This window comes from Notothenia rossii (assembly GCF_949606895.1).
Source record: "Notothenia rossii genome assembly, chromosome: 10".
NCBI lineage: Eukaryota > Metazoa > Chordata > Actinopteri > Perciformes > Nototheniidae > Notothenia > Notothenia rossii.
In genome coordinates, this window is record NC_136908.1 from 25,127,810 (window position 1) to 25,138,050 (window position 10,241).

General features: G+C 40.9%; 1 long non-coding RNA gene across 1 annotated transcript; it reads right to left on the minus strand.

Annotated features, from left to right (window-relative positions):
* Positions 1 to 931: 931 nt before the first annotated feature.
* LOC307022007 lies at positions 932 to 2,176 on the minus strand. Its single transcript, XR_013803297.1, has 2 exons — positions 2,105 to 2,176; positions 932 to 1,861 (listed from the first exon to the last, which is right to left on the minus strand). It is a non-coding gene; the product is annotated as an uncharacterized lncRNA (long non-coding RNA).
* Positions 2,177 to 10,241: the final 8,065 nt, after the last annotated feature.

Sequence of the window (10,241 nt, forward strand, 5' to 3'; positions counted from 1 at the left end):
TCATAACTACATATTTGATGTTTATAAAAAACCAAACGGTTTGAAAATTGGTTGAAAATTGAGCAAGCTATGGTTATTTAAATAGTAAACCATAATGTTATGAATGAGAGCACTGCCTGTAGCAAGATGGCGGCCATGTGGCAACGTCGGTCTCCATTGGCCAGCAGCGCGGGTGAGTCATCTAGTGTTTATATATATCTATGGTCCCAATGGCCTTATTTTTGCCGGAGGACCGAGGAGCGATAATGGAGGAGCTATAATCGAGGAACCACCAGACCATCCTTCGATGAAATCCTCAGACACTCGTCCTGTGTACTGTGTATCGCTCACTGATTGGACGATGGAGTGCATGCACTGATCTGATGCTTCTTGACATGAGAGCAGTTTCCCAGCGGAGTGAAGAAAATGAACCTCACGGGAGTCACTCCTCAGTTTATACCGTGTTTTGTTTCAATTCATGTATAATTTAGTTACAAATATGTGATATATCTGAACAACAAAGTGGTCAAAAATCATTTTATTCATTTTTTGGAAACATTTTCATGATCGCTTTTTTCGTTTTACATTTTCATTTATTGTCATTTCCATTCAGTAAGTCATTAAGTGCTATTTAAAATGTTAATATGCTACATATCCAAACAAACAAAGTGTGCAATCCAATGAATGTTAATCTAACTGGGTTTTGATAGATAACTATTTTTCTTCTCTTAATTATTTTTATTTATTTTGCACTCTAATCAATATTAATCAAACTATTGTTCATTTATACATTTTAAGAATGGCGTTTATCTTTTTTGAGAATTTGTTCTTATTTTATTCGGTGAAGTATAACCGGACGTGAGAGAGAGATCAGCACCTGCAGCTCTGCCCGCTGTGAGGGACCAGTGAGCGGAGCAAAACACACCTTTAGACCGAACACACTTAGCTATGGCACTGTCGTAAACATTTAATTATTCCATTTGATCATATGTAATCAACTTAGGCACCCCTCCCAAAAACAAAACAAAAAAGAACAAAAAAAAAATTCATAAGTCATATTCGAATACCTGAATAATTTCAAATATTAGATTAATCGTTCCCATCCCTAATACCAGCTCCAGCATTTGTTTAGATTAGCTAAAACCCACGTCAGAAAAGATCACGCTTGTCATATGTCTATCTCCATAGAATCATCATGTTAATCACATACCGTAGCTATCATATGCCTAAAACAGTCCTGATGCTCTTCTAGGTAATGGTAAGGTCATGTACACATTTACAGTTGGGATACCTTTGTTATCATATGTACTCTCATATTGGAAGAGTATATTGAGTATTTTCCCAAAAGAAATAAAAAACTGTGTGTGTGTGTGTCTAAAATGTGCAGGCTTTGCAAAAATAATCTTCATTCACAGAGGGCTCCCGAACACATTTCATGTGGTACCACATAGTCCACCCAGTGCACTCAATCTTAAAAGAAACATAAAAAACACATGTTAGAATATTGACAAACATTTTTCTTTAAGTTAACATCCGTCATCCAGAGTAAGCAGTAATCAATTGTTTACATTTAATTAAACAAGCAATGTTGGGATCTTAGCTGTTCTCCTTTCTGTTTAGAGTCTGTGCTCAGAGGTTTCTTTAACTGCTCCAGTGTCCTCCCATAGTGCAAAGACATGCAAGTTTGGTGAATTAAAGTAAACATTTTCAATATATGTTATAGTGAGTGTTCACCCGGTGATGTTGAGGTAACCAATCCAGGGTGTGTCCCAGTCTTCCAGCCAAATGTTGGTCAGGAAATTAATACAACTTCTTACCCATTGGTCAACCTTAGAACCTGAGCTCAATTCCCCACAAGCCCGACAGAGCTGGGATAGGTCATCTGTAAAACAAAAAAAAGATAAGAAATACAGGCATTAAGGTAGTGAAATGCCAAATAAGACACAATATTTCTTGTTTCCCTGGTCTACTCCTTTATACCTGAATTTTTCACGAGAGCCATTGCCATGTTGCCTTTTGTGTTAAAAGTATTTGCTCTGCAAGCTTAAAAAGGTCTGTGATAAGTATCTTTGTATTTTTTTTTTTTATGACAGATATACACACACACAGTAAATGTAAATGTTACCTTGCCAACAAACACACCGCATGAAGTCGAATCCTGCCGTTTAGGGTGAGTGATGGTCGTGCAGGCTCATCTCCCAAACGAAGGTTTTTTTTCCGGACCAGCGATCTACACAAGAAACAGATTGGGTTTTGTATATAAGCTCAAGTAAGATACTTTTATAAGTCAAGAAGAGCTGAATGTTCACACAGGACAATCTAATGTTATTAAAGTAAGACAGTAATAATCAGGAAAATGATTTATGTGGCTTTGTGTTGCTCCCTAAACCAAAATCATGAATATGTCTAGTAAACACAATAGAGCTTATATTTTATTCACCTTGTTAAATCTTTGCATTTGTTTAACTGGTCTTCATTGGCCCCGAATGGGTCAAAGAACAGGGACCGGTTTTCTTTCAGATACATGATCTATGGAAGTGCAAAGTGTTGAGTGTTAAATCAAATAAATGTCTTGGCCATTAACATTTTAGATGACTTACAATGATTGTTTAGTGCAGTGGCGTAGCCAGGAATGATTGTGTGGGTGGGCCTGGAGAAATGTAGGTGGGCCAGGAGGAGACTTATTCAGCGTGGGGTCTGAGCTGAAACTTCATTAATGATTTTTTAATGCACTAATTGAACATAAGCATAAACTAGCAGTGAAAACAAAAACATAGGCACGGCGGCCTCAGAATGTGTGTTACTGACATCCACATGACTAGGGATGGGTATCGTTAAGGTTTTAACGGTAGGCCTACTACTACTTTTATCGATACCGCTTATCGATCCGGTGCTTTAACGGTACTTTTATCGTTTTTTTTGGAGAAAAAAAGAAGGTAAACTAACTAAACAAATTGTGAACAAAACTAATATTGCTTTTTATTTAAATTAAATACACAATATTTCACATCAAAAGAAACAACAATCGTATACATCGTATTAAATAATCAGATAGAACTGTAAACAGAATAGCTGAAACTTTAACAAAATAAATGACTCAATTAGGCTACCTCTAATCATCAACCCATGTTTGTATAATTGAGTTAACTCCGTGTGTCGCTGCTAGCATTCATAACACCTGACGTGGAAACGTTACTCATGGATGGGGGGGCTACAGCGCTACTAGAAAGACAGTCGAACCCGGTGCATTTCTCCGTCTGAATGTGGTGCACTTTTGCTAAATGTTTAGACAAATTGCTTGTGTTACCGGCGCCCTTACATGCTAAACTCTTATTGCGCTTTTGGTAACGAGCATCGAGACGGGTAAAGTTTAACCACACCTCGGAGCGCGTTCTTTCTGCCATCTCCTCCGTGTGTGTGTGTTGCTGCATGTAGCAGCTGCGTGTGTGTAAACTGCCCCGCCCCCTCGCAAGCAGGCGGGGATTGGAAAGTGTTAAGTTTAAGTATTAATATGTCTGCATGTAACTGCACTATAACTGTTCCACAGTAAGAGGGCGCTATAGGCGCAAGGAGGCGCAGCTATTGTAGCTGACGTCAGGTATCAGATATAAGGGATTGTTCCCTCCCCTTCTATCTCTCTAGCTCTCATGGAGAGCAGGTCAAGTGGTGAAATGCACATATGAAAATAAACCACACCAGTTAAGGCTAAAGAATACCTCGTCATCATGACCAGTTTATTGCTATACATGTGACTCTGTCAACAAGTTATGGGCCCAGATCACGGAAGAGCGAAATAACGATAGCTAGTTAGCTGAAAAGTTTAGGCTAGTTTAGCGGCGGGAAAACCGCGGGATGCTAAAGCTAAGCTAACGGACAGCTAAGCTAAGCTACAATCAAAAGATGGCGACCAGAGGCAGAAGCAAGTGGCCCACGTTTGACGGAAGGGCAGAAGAATACGAGCTCTGGGAAGAGCGGATGTTGTGCTGTATGCACGGAGTGGGGCTGAAAGAGACAATTTTGACGGGCCTCACGGGAGAAATAACGGAGGCCGCGCGAGCCCTGGATACTAAGCTGAACGCCGACGCATACTGCGAGCTAGCACCACTCCTAGACAACACGAGCTTGGGGCTGATATTCCGGGACACAAAGGACAAAGGCAGAGAGAGTCTAAAAGTGTTAAGAGAACACTACATCGGCAGAGGTAGGCCCCGGATCGTATCCCTGTATATAACATTGACCGCGCTGAAGAAAGCTAACACAGAGACGGTGACTGAATACTTCATCAGGGCGGAGCAGATCATCACGGCGCTCAAAAGTGCAGGAGAAGCACCGAGCGATGGATTAATGATGGCGATGGTTATGAGGGGACTACCGGAGATGTATAAACCGTTCACACTGTTGGTGACGCACGGTTCAGCGGACATGTCGCTGGGGGAGTTCAAGGCCAAGTTGCGGAACTACGAGGCCTCAGAAGACTCAGACCCGGTCGCAGAGGAGGCGGGAGAAAGGGTAATGAAGGCCCGGGCAGCGCCAAAGAAAAAGACCGGACCCCGGACGGAGATGGCGTGTTGGCGATGTGGAGAAAAGGGTCACCGAAAAGATAATTGCACAAAAACTGTTTGGTGTAGTTTCTGTAAAACTTCGGGACACGCAGACAGAGTGTGTAGAAAGAAGCGCGAACAGAGCACTCGGTACGCGCGCGTGCAAGATGGCGGCTGTGGACAAGATGGCGGCAGCGGTGGACGTGAGTCGAGTCGAGATGACGCCCGGAGAGCAGCGGGAAGAGAGGACTTCACCTTCGGGGCGCAGACAGCATACGCCAGCTGGTCAGCGCAGCAGCAGCAGGCCAAAAGGAAGGGACTGATCATGGACACAGGTGCGTCGTCCCACATTATCAAAGACAGGAACCGATTCAAGAACTTTGACAGCACCTTCGAGCCGGAGAGACACAGCATGGAGCTGGCAGACGGGAAGCGCACTTTCGGGTTGGCGCACGGGAGAGGAGACGCACAGGTATGCCTCATAGACAGTGAGGGGCGCCGGTGTACAGTGACGTTGGAGAACGCCCTCTACATACCCTCGTTCCCCCAAGAACTATTTTCTTATTTTTTTGTAAAATCTGCTACTGCAAATGGTGCCAAGGTGTTCTTCAATGAAGGTAACAATGTTCTTGTGGAGCCTGACGGTACAAGATTTAACATTGAGGTGTATAAGAGAATGTATTATCTACAAACAGAATGTAATGAAAATGATGTGTGTAATGTCAGTCATGATATTCAGACATGGCATGAGATCATGGGTCATTGTAATTACGAGGATATACTGAAGCTGCGGGCGGTAACAGTAGGCATGCACATTAACGGTGAAAAGCATAGACCTAACAAAGAATGTGATGTGTGTATAAAGGGAAAGTTCACTCAAACAAGGAACAGAGGTCCCACAGAAAAAGTAAAGACACCACTTGAGCTAGTTAACACAGATCTAGCCGGTTCAGTAACTAATGAGTCCATAGGTGGCTTTAAATATATGCAGTCTTTCCAACCCAGTCTCACGGCATTTCGTGTTCACCAACACGATTTTTAATCTATTGATTCGTGTTCACCAACACAATTTCCCCCTTTTTTTCGTGTTATATAGCACTATTTTAAAAGCAATGTATTTATATTGGTAGTCTCACGACATTACGTGTTATAGGAAGACCGGAAGCTGTGTGGTTCATAAAAGCATGTTTTTACTCAATATCAAGCCACAATTATTGCTTTTATTTTAAATCGTATAATTTCTGACTTTTGTTGCCGTCTGTGAGGAAAATAAATGGGGCTGAGAGCCTCAGGATACTGAAATCTGTATGTAAATCTTTTTTTCCTTCTAATTTGTTATTCTTTTCAAAATAACACACTGTTATTTACTCACCAATAACACACAATTATCCTTGTTTTTATTTATTTGTTTAATTCCATAATCTCTGTTTTTTTTGGCGTCCGTCAGGAACTGAATTTCAAAATAAAAATAACCGGAAACAGATTTACGCATTTCGAGTTCAGGATGGCCGAAGACACTACACTACCCATAATCCCAAGCTATCGTTTAGGACTACAGTCCCCGTGATTAATCTTCAAGCTCTGGGATTGGATGTTGGAATGGCAGTGCGCCAAGGTTACGCCGAGCGTCAAACAGCTGTTTGAAGTGGAACGAAACCACGCCAGACTATCCAATATTTGAGTTACTTTGCAGATTCTGATTAATGATGTGAAATATAAACAACCCTTAAATCAGACTTTAGTTACATCTGAGTAAAATTCAGGGAAGGTGATTGTCAAGTGCCAACAATCAGGAGAGATATTTGATAGTTGGTGCTTGAGAAGACTAAACATTTATCTGCAATTGACATGAATGGAAACGAGTAATAAGGTATATTCATTACTCGTTATTCTCTACTAATAGTTAATTAAAGACTGTATAATGGCTATTTTGCACATCCCTTTCAAGATTTCAAGATTTTCAAAGGTTTATTGACATATAATACACAACTGTGTATGCAATGAATGAAAAACTTGGGTCACAGGTTCCTCAACAGCGCATTACAAGACATCTATCAATATGTGTGTACCACCATGGTACCACCACCATTAAACTGTCATAATCTGCACATTTCTTATACTATCTACATACATAAGAGTATAATTCATATGTATGATATCAGTTAAAATAAGTGCTTCAACATAGTCAACATTGCAGGAAAGCAATATACTAGACGTTAAGTACTTTGTCAGGCTTAATATTTATCTGTAGATACCCCCAAAGCTTTTTTCTTATTTAAAAGAAGACCTTAATCTAAAGAATTATTTAATGTTTGAATAAAGGTTAATTTCTTTTTTCTGTTTTGCACATCCTCATATTAATATCTTTGTACATCCAGCACTAAACTGTTTTATTGTAGAGATCACTTACAGTATCTTCTTGATTTTTTATATTCTATATTTCTATCACAGACCTTCTGTCAAGGGGTGAACACTGAGGCATGAACTCAATTGCACGACTCAAAACTCAGACTCAGATAGCGTTTCAAAATAAAGACTTTACTGGAATTTTGCACAGTAATAAAATAAGGAAAACAAAACACTCTTTCGAGGAAAACTAGAATCGTGATCTATAGCATAGGTCCGTGAAAGGTCCGTGAAAGGTCCGTGAGGTAAGCCGATACGTAGGTCTTCGAGAGACAACGAACTGACAATTAACAGGAGGGAGCTAAGACAATATATACACAGGTAAGTAAAGGGGACACAGTTGGAAACAATCAGGGCAGGGAAAATAATCAAGGACGCAGGAGACAGAAAGGGGCGGGGAGCGTGGAGGCCTGAAATGAGAGGAAGGAATAATTAAGGGCATAGACATAAAGCACAAGACAAAGGGACATGACAACTCTAACATAAAGAATAAACTTTCACTATAAGTTTCTTGGACATGACACCTTCTACTTTCCCCCTATGAAAGTATGTACTCTTAATATGTTTTTAATCAAATATAACACATAAAAACAATTATTCAATAACATGCTTTAACCACTAGGCGGTGCACACAAGGTGCACACAGCCATAATAACTTTGTATTATTAGTGTAGGACACTTATGTATGTACAACATCTGAAGATGTGTAGTTTTATTCATGCTTTCACATAATTTTACAGCATATTGCTATACTATTTCAGACTCAGTATTTACATTCTTATATTCAAAGAAAATCAGTAATATCTTTAAAAACTACAAGTCCTTTTATATCAGCTGTGCACCGTTATGGTGTAAATATAACCTATCTACCAATTGGATTAAATGTAAAAGTCAGCGGAATTAGTGTTGATACTGCGAGGAGACGTGTTGTGTGAAGAAAAATTGAAGATGTTGTTTAATTGTTGATATATTTATGATCCACGTCAAGTCTTCAGTTTCGGCGGCATTTCTTCCAGTTTTTCCAAAGGTCTTCTCATCAGGGCTCTATAAATAAAGAACTACGGCAGATCTGTAATATTTAATGCAGCCGAACCGTGTATTACAATGCCGTTATGTGATGACTTTCAAAGAGAAAAGCAAGAACACACGGAATTAAGTATTATTTTTTTTTAAAATCCGGATTTCATATCATATAAACACAAAATCCCAGCATGCATTGCGGCTAATACATCCAATCGGCGAGCTTAGCTGAGGGTCTTGGGTAATTGCTCGAAATGCCTACGTCTGTTTCCGCTAATTTTTATTTTGAAATTCAGTTCCTGACGGACGCTAAAAAAGCCAGAGATTATGGAATTAAACAAATAAATAAAAACAAGGATAATTGTGTGTTATTGGTGAGTAAATAACAGTGTGTTATTTTGAAAAGAATAACAACTTAGAAGGAAAAAAAGATTTACAAATATACAGATTTCAGTATCCTGAGGCTCTCAGCCCCATTTATTTTCCTCACAGACGGCAACAAAAGTCTGAAATTATACGATTTAAAATAAAAGCAATAATTGTGGCTTGATATTGAGTAAGAACATGCTTTTATGAACCACACAGCTTCCGGTCTTTCTATAACACGTAATGCCGTGAGACTACCAATAGAAATACATTGCTTTTAAAATCGTGCTGTGCAACACGAAAAAAAGGGGAAAATCGTGTTGGTGAACACGAATCAATAGATTAAAAATCGTGTTGGTGAACACGAAATGCCATGAGACTGGGTTGGTCTTTCACAGCTGTGTGTACAGGGGCAGTGTTTGTTTACTTTCTCAAAGCAAAGAGTGACGCACTTCAGGCCACAGAGAAATTCCTTGCAGATGTAGCTCCGTATGGCAGCGTAAAATGCCTGAGCTCCGACAACGGAACAGAGTTTACAAATAGAGAGTTTCAGTCACTGCTGAGAAGGAACAAGATCAGACACGAAACGTCCTATCCTTACTCCCCGCACCAGAACGGGATAGCTGAGAGGGAAGGGCGCACTCTTTTCGAAATGGCTAGGTGTAAGCTAATAGACGGTAACTTACCTAAGAGTCTATGGCATTATGCGGTCCAAGAAGCAGCTTACACCAGAAATCGGTGTTTTAACAAGCACACGGGCACCACCCCATATACAGCACTGACAGGAAAAAGGTGTGATCTAGCCAGGATGCACAAGTTTGGGTCAGTGTGTTATGCTTACCAACAGGACAGAGGAAAACTCGAGTCCAGGTGTGAGAAAGGACTTTTTGTAGGGCATGACAAAGGCAGCCCCGCTTTTCTAGTCTATTATCCCGGTAAGGGGAAAGTGCAAAAGCACAGGTTAGTAAAGTTTGTCACAAAGACAATATGTGAGAACGAGACACAGACACCAGAGCCAGAGCTGGACTCCAGAGTAGGGTGTGAGAAAAGAGAGACGACACAGCCTAGTTTACTGAGCACAGACATGCAGACAGACGGTCAACAGCCACCGGAGGATGATGGCGAGAAGCACCCTAGGGTGACGTCACGTGCCTCATGCAGTGGGAGATATCCCCCCCGGGAACATAAACCCCCAAAGTATCTGAAAGACTATGCCCAGAGAGAAAGTGACGAGGATGACAGTACACTTACCAGCATAGATTACTGCTACAGAGTAGTGAGTGGTGTACCTCAGACCTTTAAAGAGGCCATGATATTCCCTGAATCAGGAAAATGGGAGAGAGCGATGGATGAGGAGATGAGGTCCCTGGAGGACAATCATACTTTTACTCTAACAAAATTACCCGAGGGTAGACACTAGACAGTGGGAGGCAAGTGGGTGTACTCAATCAAGGAGGGTATTGAAGGGCACGACAGGTACAAGGCCAGGTTTGTAGCTAAAGGCCACAGTCAGAGGGAACGAATAGACTACGGAGAGACATTCTCCCTACAGCTAATCTGACCAGTGTACGGGTAGTTATGCAGAAGGCAGCCGAAGACGACTTGATTTTACACCAGATGGATGTGAAGACAGCCTACCTGCACGCACCCATTGATAGGGACATATATATGGAACAACCTGAAGGTTACGAGAAGAAAGGAGAGAAGCTAGTGTGCAAGCTAGAAAAATCCATTTACGGCCTGAAACAGTCTGGGCGAAATTGGAACGAGATGCTTCATACATGTCTAATTGAAGACCACTTCATACAGAAACCCTGTGTGCCGACAGAGGTGTAAACATGTGGATATAAAATATCACTTCATAAAATCTGTCATCAGAGAAGGAAAGATGACACTGGTTTACTGCCCTACAGATGACATGGTTGCAGA